Raw genomic sequence first — 12631 nt, forward strand, 5'->3', positions numbered from 1 at the left:
TATAAAAAGTTCATAATGAACGAGCGGTTGGAGAACGACCAGTGCAAAATGTGTGGTTCGGCGTCAGAGACGTTGGACCATCTCATTTCTGGCTGCACTGTTATGGTACTGGTGGAATACATCACGAGGCATAATGCTGTATGTAAGGTGATCCATGAAAACCTTGCATACAAGCATGGGTAGATCACGGGAACATGTCCGGTTTACCGATATGAGCCGCAAGCAGTATTTGACAGTTGTACTTACAGCATGTATGTACATGTACGAGGAGACGGGTCGCTCGCGTATATTATTGATTTTGCTATCCTCCATAATAGCAACACTGAACAGATCTTTTATCCTAACTGGCGGGCACTCCGATAACTAAAGATAGATAGCTGTTCCCCAGAAACTTTGGTCTGCCTCTGCGTAAAGTTCGTTCAAGTATTCTCGCTTGCTGGTCCGTATAACCTGCTTAAGCCTACCTCGAAGTTTCACGTATACTTGCCGTTTCTCGTCGAAGTCCGGTCTTGCCCTAGATCGTTGGCAGATCCTTCTGGCTCGAAAACATGCATCCGGTAACTCCGCGATCTCTTCATTCCACCAATAGTTTGAGCGCCTTTTTACGAGGACTCGCCGCCTCGGCATAGCAACGTGCATGCTCTCGTTATGCGTCCCATCATTTGCTCTACCTTTTCTGTAGCCGCACCACCGGGGTTGCAGCCTCCCACTAGCATCCCGTATTTGTAAGCACCAAATCTAACTTCGCGAAATCCTCCACGGCCCACGCGTTGAAATTACCCGCTATGATCTTGGGGTTGGACCATGTTTTTGAGAGTCTTGCATTCGAGACTAGCATACCTAGCATTCTTTCGAATTCTGCTATCGTCGCGCTTGGTGGAGCGTAGTAACTATATATGTAGATACCGCCTATTTTGACCCTGACGAATCCAACTTCGAAACTCCATCACTTTTTGAATGGCTTGATATTCACACGCCCATATTGCTATCTTGCCAGTTACATCTGCAGTCCAGGCACCGCTCTTGTTATTGCGATAAGGCTCGCTGATTATGGCAGCTCCGATTCCCTTCTCATAGGTGGTCCGCGAGAGAAGGTCTTGCGCTGCCTCGCAGTGGTTGAGGTTGATTTGTATCAACTTAATTTCTTTACTGCATTCAAGGCTCTTCTAAACACTGGGCATATGCTGCTGCCTGCAATGTGCCGAAAATCGACGGCCTTTTTCTCCTTGCATAGCATACATTCATGCTCAGCTTTGCATTCCCCGAAGATATGACCTTCTCCCCCACATTTTCTGTAACTTCTTGACCTGGCACAGTCACCAGTGCATTTCGCCGCTATGTGGCCAAATTCCAAGCATCTAAAGTAGTGCTTGAGGGATACCTGCTCCCTGTTCTATTTTTTCTTTACCAGACGCCAGCAGTTTGAACGCTGCTTCAGTTGGTAAGGTGTTAGTTGTCTTTTGCGTGCCTCCGTATGCCTTCCTCAGTCCCCTGATTGCGGAATTTTGCAAGCCAAGTGGTTCGAACTGCTTTTCTAAACCGTCGCGGATATCCTCCTTGGCCGTGATTTCATCAATGTCCTTACATTGTATAACAATCTCCTGCTTTCTGGCCAGTACTTGTGCTAATTCTCCTAAAGAAATCTCCCCCTTTTTGCCCGGAGACTTCTTCAGCTCCAGCACAAAATCTCCTTTTTGGGAGCGTCTGATTCGGCTGACATTTTCTCCAAGGTCCATCAGCTCAGGATCGGGTTTGACCTTCCTGAGGATATCGGCATAAGTAATATCACCGTTTTTTGGAGATGATAATTAATTCGGTCCATGCATCCTTGATTTTTTTTCTTGGGGTTTTGGTAACTTTATTTGCCTTCCCCTTTGCCGGTGAGAGGTCTTTTTGCCTTTTCGTGTCCTGCGAGGATCCGAAAGAACCGTTCGCTTCCTCTCTACTCCTCTTTTCAAGCCTGTGTTGCCAGGGTGACGCTTGATTTCTTCGAGGCATTTTTTTCATCCTCGGCACTATTGTACAGTACCCGAATGGCTTGGACCATGTTTTTGAGAGTCTGGTGCACATTGTGTTTGCCCTTTATTAATTTGGACCACTCTATTATTTTTCTTCCGAGTAGGGCAAACGATGATTTGTCCGTATTCTGACACTGCTCCTTTCTTAGTTTTCCCACTGGGTGCTTCCGTATTTATTAGCTTCACGGAAGCTTCCCTGATTTCCTTCCTTCATCAACGTTGATTTTGGAGGAGATCGCGGGATCGCTAAGCTTCTCCTAAATATTATAGATCAACCTCTAAGTCCTGCGACATGTTCCGATCAGGTGCAATCCCCCCCACTATAGGCTAATGAATGACCAGTTTGTGAGGCATTTTCCAGTGTATTTTGAACAGGCGTTCGCGGGTATGATGTACTCCTTTTTAATGCCTCTTTCTCCAGGCTGCTTGTAGCATTAGATGCAACGATGGCCAAGCATTCCACCTCCGAGGCATTGCAGTCGAGGCCGGGAGCTTGCTTGCCCACTCGCAAAAGCCGCCGGTACTGGAGTTCCGAGTCCCTACACCGTAACTTTTTCTCTCCTTTCTTCTTCCATATTGGTTTCTTGTTCTGGGTGCCTTTCCCATAGCCACTTTTGTCCACGGGTGGATGTTTTCTCCCACCTACCCTACCTGCGCATAAACATGCCCATGCACGCACACCTCCAAATATATACATGTGCATATTGTTGTGCATCCGCCGAGCATTCCCTTATCCGCACGAAGGGACGCACCTGATGGGAAATCTGGGAACTCCGCATAGGGCGTCTGCCTGTCTGTCCGTCTGCCTGTCTGCCTGTCCATCATACGCATTTTTCTCAGAGACGGTTTTAGCGATTCGCACCAAATTTAGTGGAAAGGTGGGAACTGTGAACGCTCACGCATACGGTGAGTTACATAATTCTTTCTCTAATTTAAGGGGAGATCCCCATACATGCAAAAGGAAGGTTTAAATTTCTTTTCTTCAAATATAGTTATGTGGGATATCAAAGGCTGTAGTTAGTACTTTCCGAAGTCGATGTTAGTTTTGACATTTGTTGGCAAGGTGCGGAGTGCAGGGAGTCGAAAGTGATCATTTCTTTAACAGACTCATTCTCAGAAACAAACCAACCGAAAAATCTGAAAAAAAATCAAAAGACTGCCACTATATGATGCACAGTAGTTCTTCAAGGACGCGGTGCGACTTTCCCTTAACAGAATAATATGATGCCTAGGCTCCGAAATACCCTCCATAGCGGTATCCGTTTAAATAGAGTTAATATTAGCATATAACTATAATTTTTAGAAGTTGCCTGCAAAACCTCCCATTAAGTTCATTCTACCACCACGACAACTATGTAGGGTATAACATAGAGCATGATCCACCCAAGTTTAGTGGAAATCACATTATTACTGACAAAGTTAGAATAGGTCAAAGTTGTCGCTTCTTTGCAAATTCAAGACTTTTAATGTCAATATCACCTGAATGTGGATATTCTCACATAATATATGTATATATTACGTGTTGCGTACTAATGGGACAAATGCGCACTCAAATGTCTTCATAAAAGAAATACACAAAACTTTTTATACCTGAAACGTCCAGCTTCCGCTTTACCGAATTGTGTAATATGCTAAATGTTTATAAGGAAGTGTACAAAAACTTTAGGATCACCCTGTATATGTAGAAATATCGGTGAAGTTTATAAAATTGTTTGTATAATAAATGTGGGGGTTAAGCGTCACCCTCTCGATTATCGGGTCCCGGGTTTGAATTCTGGCTGGGTCATGGATGCTTGTGCTAGTCCCGCAGTTGTATTTTTATTGGGACAGAGTCTCGGCTAGCTGCTCAGCAGCATTCGGTCAGTACAGGGAGCACATGTTCCATGAGAAAAAGCGCAAATCGTTAATCTGTTGACATTGCCGGTTTCGTCGTTGTAAAATCCACTGTCCGAGGCTCCCTCCGAGGCTTCGTAACAGCGGCTTTCCGTGTAGGGTTGTCAGCCCTACCCAACCCCCAACCTGGAGGACCAATTGGTACATTTTGTTCCGTTTTTAGGCGCGGGAGACTCGCCTTCATCCTTCTCCGTCTGCAGTTTTTCATAAAGAAAGAACTCCCAGCAATCACCACGTGGAGGTGGAGATAGGGTTTGGTAGTAGAGCTGTTGGTGTTGGTTCAGCAGGTGTTTCCCAGGTGTTATGCTCCATCGTGGGTACCAGTCCACGTTTCGCCCTGGGACCTATACTACCTTTTGACCGATATCTTTTACTCCACAAAAAAGATAAAAGAGGATACATGCATATTTTGAAGTAAATTTGATTGGTTTCTATCCAGCTTGGAAGCTGCTCGCATAAAATTGAATGAAAGTGAAAAAGGTTCGATTTGTCCAGTAGATCGTTGTTAGGTAGACTTGATGACTTCTGTATCAATTTGCAAAAATTGCAATTTTAATTTTAGCTTCTTGAAATTCAATAAAAGCCTTTACACAGTAAAAAAAAACCTCCACCTTGACGTTACAATTCCGAATTTGGCCGTGAATCGTGAAAGTGTAAACTAATGCAAGTTTGCGATGATTCATACATTCACATGTGAAGATACTCAGATAGCACCAGATACACATCATGTTTGGCTTTCTTGAAATTAGCTATCTAACTTCACAGCATCCCGAGTTGTACGGGGCTAATTTTAGGATGAAATACTTTCACCTCGTCTAGTGTAAACACTCGCAGCGAATTTCGAGCAATTCACGCAGCAAAAATATCACACGCAACCAACTTTCTGAGAGAATCCATTTCTCAGCGGAACGTATTCTGTTTAGTCCTCCAAACATTGGACACATAATTCGCTAATCACTTTCGCACCTTGACGAAATTAGATCATTGGCAGGTGAACGCGAAGCCAGTATAAACCCAGAAAATAAATTCCTTGCAGGTCAACCTGATGCTAATTTACCAAGGAATATTCCGTTAATTACGAGTGATACGAAATGGAAATCTTTTCGGGTGATTGCAACAAATTATTTTTAGCTCATTTGCAAGATTTAATTCAGATTACGTTGATGATATCTGAAAATTTCACTGATGACGTCAATTTCCGTTGGGAGTGACGTCTTGTTTTCCCGTTTTACAGTTGCTTCCTGTCTTCAATGAAATACTAAAATGGTGAGAAAACAATGATAAACTCCTCCAGTTGCGGAATTTGTTGTAGATGTTTTTGTAAATATTGAAAATTTGTGAGGGAGGCCAATAGGAGTGTTGACGTAGATGATGATCCACGCTATTAACTTTAAATGACTCGTTTTACACTTTTTTATATGAATTTTTTGATCCCTTTGTTTTCAGTATTAGCGCAAATTATCGGGTGTGACAGACAGACGGACAGACACAAACCGAATCGATTCTAAATTGAAATATGCACTTGGATTGCAGAAAAGATTTTATTAGAAACTCAATGCTACTCACTCCTTCATGTTGAAAACGATATTGTTATCTTAATGCTCTTTTCGAATGTCAAAAATGACTCTTCCAATGCTTATTTACTTAGGAAGAGAATGACAAATGCCCAGGCCCAAAATTAACATCTGACCAGGGCAAGTCGATCGTGTTATGAGGATTGAAAATCTTATCAGTACACATATGTTGATATAAACACAGGTCCAAAGATAAACAGGGACGGTAGTTTCAAAGCAGCCTATGAAGCTTGTTGTCTGCTACAGAAACCATCTTTACGATATGGAAAGCTGTGAGCTACTACTACCCGAAGAGACCTTTTTAATACAAATCGCCACTAAATTCAGGACGAAGCAGTTGGTCGGGGATGACTAAAATTATTCTTTATCCATTTAACATAAATGGAGATAAGACTTTCAAAAATATCTGCAAGATTCATCGCAGGAAAAATGTCTAAAGAACATACGGAGACTGTACTCATGTACGTGTTCCACGTATTCTCATTGACTACCATCCCAGGTCTTGGAAGGTCTCAGAAATTACACTGATTTCCACAGGCGATAAGGACGTAAATAGTATCCTACAGACTTATTCATGTATGTTCCAATTCTGCCAAATATATGGTTGCCATTCACCCCTTGATGGCGTATAGCGCATCAACCATACCTACGCGCAATCGCTTCAACTTCCCCCATGACTTCCCGAGATGCTCGCACTCCTCCTCTATTGTTCTGCGTGCCCTTGGGGTGACCCACTCGTCGGTCATCTTGGCAGGGTGCATTACACTATATGACGTAGCCAGTGGTGCTATTGTTGCCGCTCCTTAAAGTGTGACCTATCCCCTACCAGTCCCGTCATCCGATCACAGTGCGTAGCAGGTCTGTGCGCCGACCAAGTTCTTCGTTTCAGATAGTGTCAGGCCAGCGTACTCGGATGATATTGACACTGTGGTTGGAAAAACCAGATCTACTGGAATGTCAAGTAATTCCTCAGCATCCGTTGGGACTTCGAGTGGAGTACGATAAAATCAAATAAATCTGCAGGATCACTTCTGAGGAAAAGAATAGACCCCATGTTAGAAAGTATTGCTCAACAGTCATCTCTCACGTGGCTTAAGTCTTGGACATGGTACGGCACGAAGATCTGAAAATTAAGAAAAGAAGTATAACATGCAGGCAAGACTACCTACAGTAGATTCGTTTCCCGGAGTATTGCTGAATTTGTTTCGTGGAGGAAAGGCATTGCACATGTTCAATGTTCTTCATTTATTTGAATGTGAAGTTTAAGTATCAGCTCTGCTCCGTAGGTTTCATTAAGAAATCCATTTATGTTGAATTGAAAACTGACTCACCAAATGAAGATTTCAAGCGGAAAAAAATATCATATCTTTTTCACCAAGAAGTACCAAAAGTGCGCTAAAATTTTAGTAAATTCAATAAAATGAACTAGTATCTCAGTAAATACTTGGAAACATACAGAGACTGGAATACTGCAAATGAAGCTAAAAATAAAAATCATGTATTGACTTTGAAATGAAACAAATGCTTGCTCTATAAATTGCAATGCATAAAAGAAGGCTCGCCTTTCTCCTTTACGTCATAGCGAGAAAGCTGCTCCTCTTTTTCAAAAGTAAGTGAAAAATTGGAGTGCAAAGTCACACAGACGCGACATAATTTCACTTTCCAAGAAATATATCTTACCCTTAGTTGTAAGACTTAAAAATTTATCGCGAGCTTCTAGTCCAGGGGCAAGATACGGTCCTAAGTTTCGGTTTTGCTACCATCAACTGAAGGCGACCTCAAAAGGACGATCCACTGTGTTGTCACCTTGTTGGGGGCGAAGATAAATCCACTGCCAAAGAGTCTAATGGTGTGGCAAGTTATGGAGGTATAGGTTTTAATATTAGGTTGGGATGGATGGCGACACTTAAACATATCTTATGTTGTACTTATGGCATCGGGTCATACTAGACGGCAATTTGAAGACGACAACCTGGGCTACAGGTGTCTCTTTGACAGTTTTATGATGGTACATTTCAGTATCAAGTTATAGCGTGTCAAAGATGGAGTCCACCAAGGAAGAAATTCGTCATATTTTACATTTTTACTACCTGAGAGGTAAAAGTGCAACGAAGGCGGCCGAAAAAATTTGTGAAGTTTATGGGCTTGATGCTGTAACGATTCGCGCAGCACAGCGTTGGTTCGATCGATTTCATTCTGGTGTAGTGGATGTCGAAGATACACTCCGTACTGGTAGGCCAATCGTCATAGAAACCGATAAAATCGTCGAAATCATCCAAGTAGACCGGCATGTGAGCATTCGCTCGATTGGCCAAGAACTGGGTATAGACCATAAAATCGTTTGGAACCATTTGCAGAAGATTGGATTTCAAAAAAAGCTGGATGTTTTTGTGCCACACGAGTTGACGAAAAAAAATCTCTTGGACAGAATCAATGCCTGCGATGCACTGTTGAAACGGAACGAATTCGACCCATTTTTGAAGTGGATGGTGACTGGTGTGGGAAAAGTGGATCACGTACGAAAATATCAAGCGAAAAAGGTTGTGGTCGAAGCGCGGCGAGCCGGCCCAAACCATCGCCAAGCCCGGATTGACCCTTCCTTTCTTGGATATAATGATTATTCCGAGATGAATCTTCTTTTTCTCCATCTGCCGCTTTTTGCTGCTCACTTTTGTCCATTGCTCGGGTTTACGAACTGAAGATTCTTCCTCTTTTGCAAAGTTGGGGCTGTGATCGAAGAAATACCCGTAACTGTCGCCTGCCCAGCTTTATTCGGCGAAGTGGATTTCTTCTTCGTGACTGCTTGCTGGAAAAAAAAGGGGTTCACTTATTTCGTCCCTACTTCGTTTGCCTGCGTTCTCACCTAATTTATGTTGAGGAGGTGCTATCTGCGTTTCTCGTTGGTTTTGCCGCATGAAGCTTGGGCGTGTTTCTCTTCCACCGCCCCAATATACGACAAATGAATGCCCACTATCAGAGCCCTGATTTTTGGTGGATATTCCTCCTCTCCTTGATGAAGTTACAGAGTTCATTTATTCGTTCTCCCAGTGAAAAAATGCTAATCTAGATAGTTCGCTGCTTACTTCTATGTTCGTCTTTAACAACAGCAGGATTCATGCTGATCCGGAGACTATCCGTGCTCCTTCGCGAGTACCGGTTCTCGACTGCCTATGGGTAACGTTGCTCTCGTTCCCTCCAGTACCTTCTATATACTAAGATCACGATTTTTCAGCTGGGAGAGCTTATCCATTGATGTGTGCCCAGTGGCATATTAATTAGACACTTGAGGAAGGTACCTAACATGCTACCTTGCGTAGGAGTATAATATCGCACTGCCCTAGGTATGAATTTTATCTAGAGGGCTTCATGGCTAGATGGCTTCAAACTACACCATTGCTTTTATTACTCTAGTCAACATTATGCTTAACTTAATGCAGTATTCCATAGTGAAGTTGGTATTTCCGTGGAGAAATTATGCCCAAAAGCTTTCCCTATTCATTATGGTTACCACAAGGTAATGTCATTTTTGGTCTGAAATATAGTTCTTTCTATTAAGAGAAAAGCCAGAAGTCACAGGTTGCAAGCAGAATAGTATTATGTTTGGCCAAGAAGTTCTGGATCATATGTGAAGAAAAAGGCGATACGTTATTGTAATTACATTGTTAATTGCGGTTTGGTACAGGTGATGCAGAACCTCACTGCAGTACTCTGCTCACTGTAAATTGCATTACTCGAGTCAAAAACAACCATTAGGACGACTTTGATATTGATGTGGTCCTGCCTTGCTTTTTGGGCCTTGAGTGTATAATATACAGTTTCTGGGTTACGCATATAAAATCAAGACGCCACCATCGATGATTGTTTGCAGTTCGCAGCATATCCTGAGTAGCCTTCATGTAAAGTTTCTTCTCAATTGCCAGGATTATCATCATGACCAAGTTTTTAATTAAATAACATTAGCGCCCTTTTAGTCCCCTTGAATTTGCCCCATTAATGGGAACATCATTTTTGTGTGTTGACGTTCTTCTGAATGTACTTTACTTTACTCCCCACTGATGGGTAAATATAGAGTGGTTATGTCACTCCTTCACTTGTATAGTACCTATTGCTTCGTTTTCAAAGTCTGAAAATATTTGCGTATTGTTTCCGCTTGAGAATCCCCGGTTTTTTAGAAAAATCTTACGTCATTCTGTATACAGTGAAAATTTAAAGACATGAAAAAAATTAGGTAGGTATGCTTACAGAGATCCATGGATTTCCTCTTAACTTCGTTTGACTGATCAATAAAAATTATGGTCGTATACGCCTTAAAAAGTAGATGGCAAATCTACTAACTATTTCTCAAATGGAAGTGGGTATTAACTATAGTAAGTTTTCTAAAACCTTCAATACTGTAAATCACATAATACTTTTGTCCAAACTCTCTTAGCGTTCCCATATTACTTTTAACATGGTTTGCCTCTTACATTTTCAATCGATCCTGCCGCGTCTTTTTGACGGCTGCACATACCGATTCTTTTCATCCTCATCTGGCCTACAACCGGGCTTTATTTTGGTCCCCCTATTACTGTTATTCTTTATCAACAACTTTCTCCTCCTGTTACTTGTCCCTGCATTCTCAATGTCGGCGACCTCAAGTTGATGTGCCATATTGTCTAATGTGGATTGTGAATCAAACCTAGACACTCTGGTTCGCTCTACTAAAGGGTTAGCGCCAAACGTTATAAAGTGTCACTTGATGTTCTACTCACTCAAATCCTCACCCACTTCCTTTTCCTACTTTCCTAACAGATATTCCGTATCATATCAGAACTCTACTCACAACCCCGGAGTTACTTATCAATAAGCTCAGCTTCGACATCCTCTACTCCAAAGTTCCCAATCGGTCTGCGAAATTATTAGGGTTTCTATTACGCTCCTCCTCCGATCCTCTTGAACTCTCTACAACTCTTTCCTTAAAAGTAACCTTAAGTATTGCTGCGTGATCTGGTCACCCTCTCGTAGCTGTGACTGTCTTACCCTAAAAAAGGTGCAAAGTAAATTCATCCTCTTCTTTTAAGAAAAACGGCTGAACCGATTGTCACGAAATTTGGTAAGAATATGTGATATGTGTGTACCTTTACATGCAACGAATGGCATCATTTTGCGTTGAGATTAAGGAAGGCTCCCCCTATATGCGAAAGAGAGGAGTAAAATGTTTGTTCGTAGAATATGGTCGTGTACTGTTATACTTCGACATGTGTGACGTAATCATCATATAAGTTAAACACACATTAAACGCTGTCTACTGAATGGGGGCCGCAGTAATTTGAGTGAGAGCTCGCTTCACTCTTCAGTAGATGGCAGTCTCAGGATCACTTGTAACGATCTGACCTTCGGCGATTCACCGCCATGAGCGTTGCCATCAGCATATAGCAAGCATGTAAACATATTCTCTCTATTATGATGAAATGTATGTGATTCCAGTGTAACACGTCGTAGTAGTCGGAACGACTCTTCCAAATATAATAAATACATAGTTATTATTACTTTGTCTCTGGGCATATTTCACAGCAGAATTCCTCCAGCAAAGTACCGCTACAAATTGGCGGCCCCGTACGCTACACACTCATCACCTGAAACCGGTCTACGTGCAAACCTGGGTTTTCGAAAAATAATTCAAATCCTTTTTGAGTTTTGAACTGAACAAAGTAGGGTAAAATTCCACCTGTAGCCAATTTCATCACGGTGCTCCTCAGGGTGGAAGCACGAGGCAGCTTATGATGAAATCGCCGCCACCCTGCGACCGAAACCGATCAGCCATGTGATTTTTTGCGGGTATTATTCCTTCTAGATGGATGTTTAGCTACGTTAGTACCAGTGGTGTTCAACTTTTGCATGCTTTGGTACATGCAGTAAAGTGGAAATATTCAATGTAGGTGCGCATATACTCGTATATACATATAAGTACACACCAGTATGCGGTAATAGATAATGTTTGTTTAGGATGAGTATAATATTTATATTTTATCATGTACATATATCTAAAGTTTCGAAATACATATACGAGGTTAGACAATTAAGTAATGAGACTAATTTTATTGCCGCGCTTGTGGTAAACCAGCAATCTTCGAATTCCCTTCCCCTTTCCCGGCATCCTTCTCCTCTCCATTGATATATGCAACATCGCTCTAGTTTATTTAGTTCGCCTGCTGTGTTATATTGAGTAGACGTGTGTTGGTGGTGCTCGTCACGAAAATGGAGGAACGAAGTCTAGAGCAACACGATGCGATAAAATTTTGCGCCAAATTGGGCGAAACAGCTTTGGAAATGTACGCGAAAATTGTAAAAGTGCATGGTGATATTGCTCTTAGTCGTGCCCAGCTGTTTCGATGGCATGAAGAGTTTAAGGAGGGCCGTGAATACGTGGAAGACGAGGCGCGGAGTGAGAGACTAGTCGAGGTGCGAACTGGAGTGAATGCGTAACAAGTGCGTGCCCTAATCCGTAAAGATCGGCTTTTAGCAGTTCGAATATTGGCCTCGGAACTGGGTATGAACCGTGAAACAGTCACACAAATTTTAAAAGGGCGATTTCAGGGTGAAAAAGTTGTGAGCGAAGATGGTTCCAAAGAACCTTTCTGAGGAGCAAAAGCAGCATCGAATGACCGTGGCAGAAGCTGTTTTTTTTAAAAACGACCCGGAAACCAAACTCCAAAGCTCACAATAGTTGTCTGCGCACGCTCCCTGCCCGAAAAAAGCTCGCATGAGCAAGTCGAAGGTGAAAACGATGATTATTCCCCTTTCTGATAGCCGTGGAATCGTCCACAAAGAATTTGTTCCACCAGAGCAAACCGTAAATCAAGTCTACTATCGCCAAACACTCGAAAACGAGTCAACAGGGTGCGCCCAGACATCGCTTGTAACTGAATCCTTCATCACGACAAGGCGCCGTGCCACACCGCCCGCAGCGTGCCCCAGTATTTAGCATCTAAAGGGATACGACACCCCGTGACTTTTTTTGTTCCCTAGGACAAAATCGGTGGTCAAAGGAACCCATTTTGAGTCAATTACGGACATACAAGCGACCGTGACGAAGGTACTCGCGGACATCCCAGTCGAAGCGTTCCAGAAATGTTATGAAGAGTGGAAAACGCGCTGGAATCGCTG

Source organism: Hermetia illucens, chromosome 5, assembly GCF_905115235.1.
Source record: "Hermetia illucens chromosome 5, iHerIll2.2.curated.20191125, whole genome shotgun sequence".
In the NCBI taxonomy this organism is placed as follows: Eukaryota; Metazoa; Arthropoda; class Insecta; order Diptera; family Stratiomyidae; genus Hermetia; species Hermetia illucens.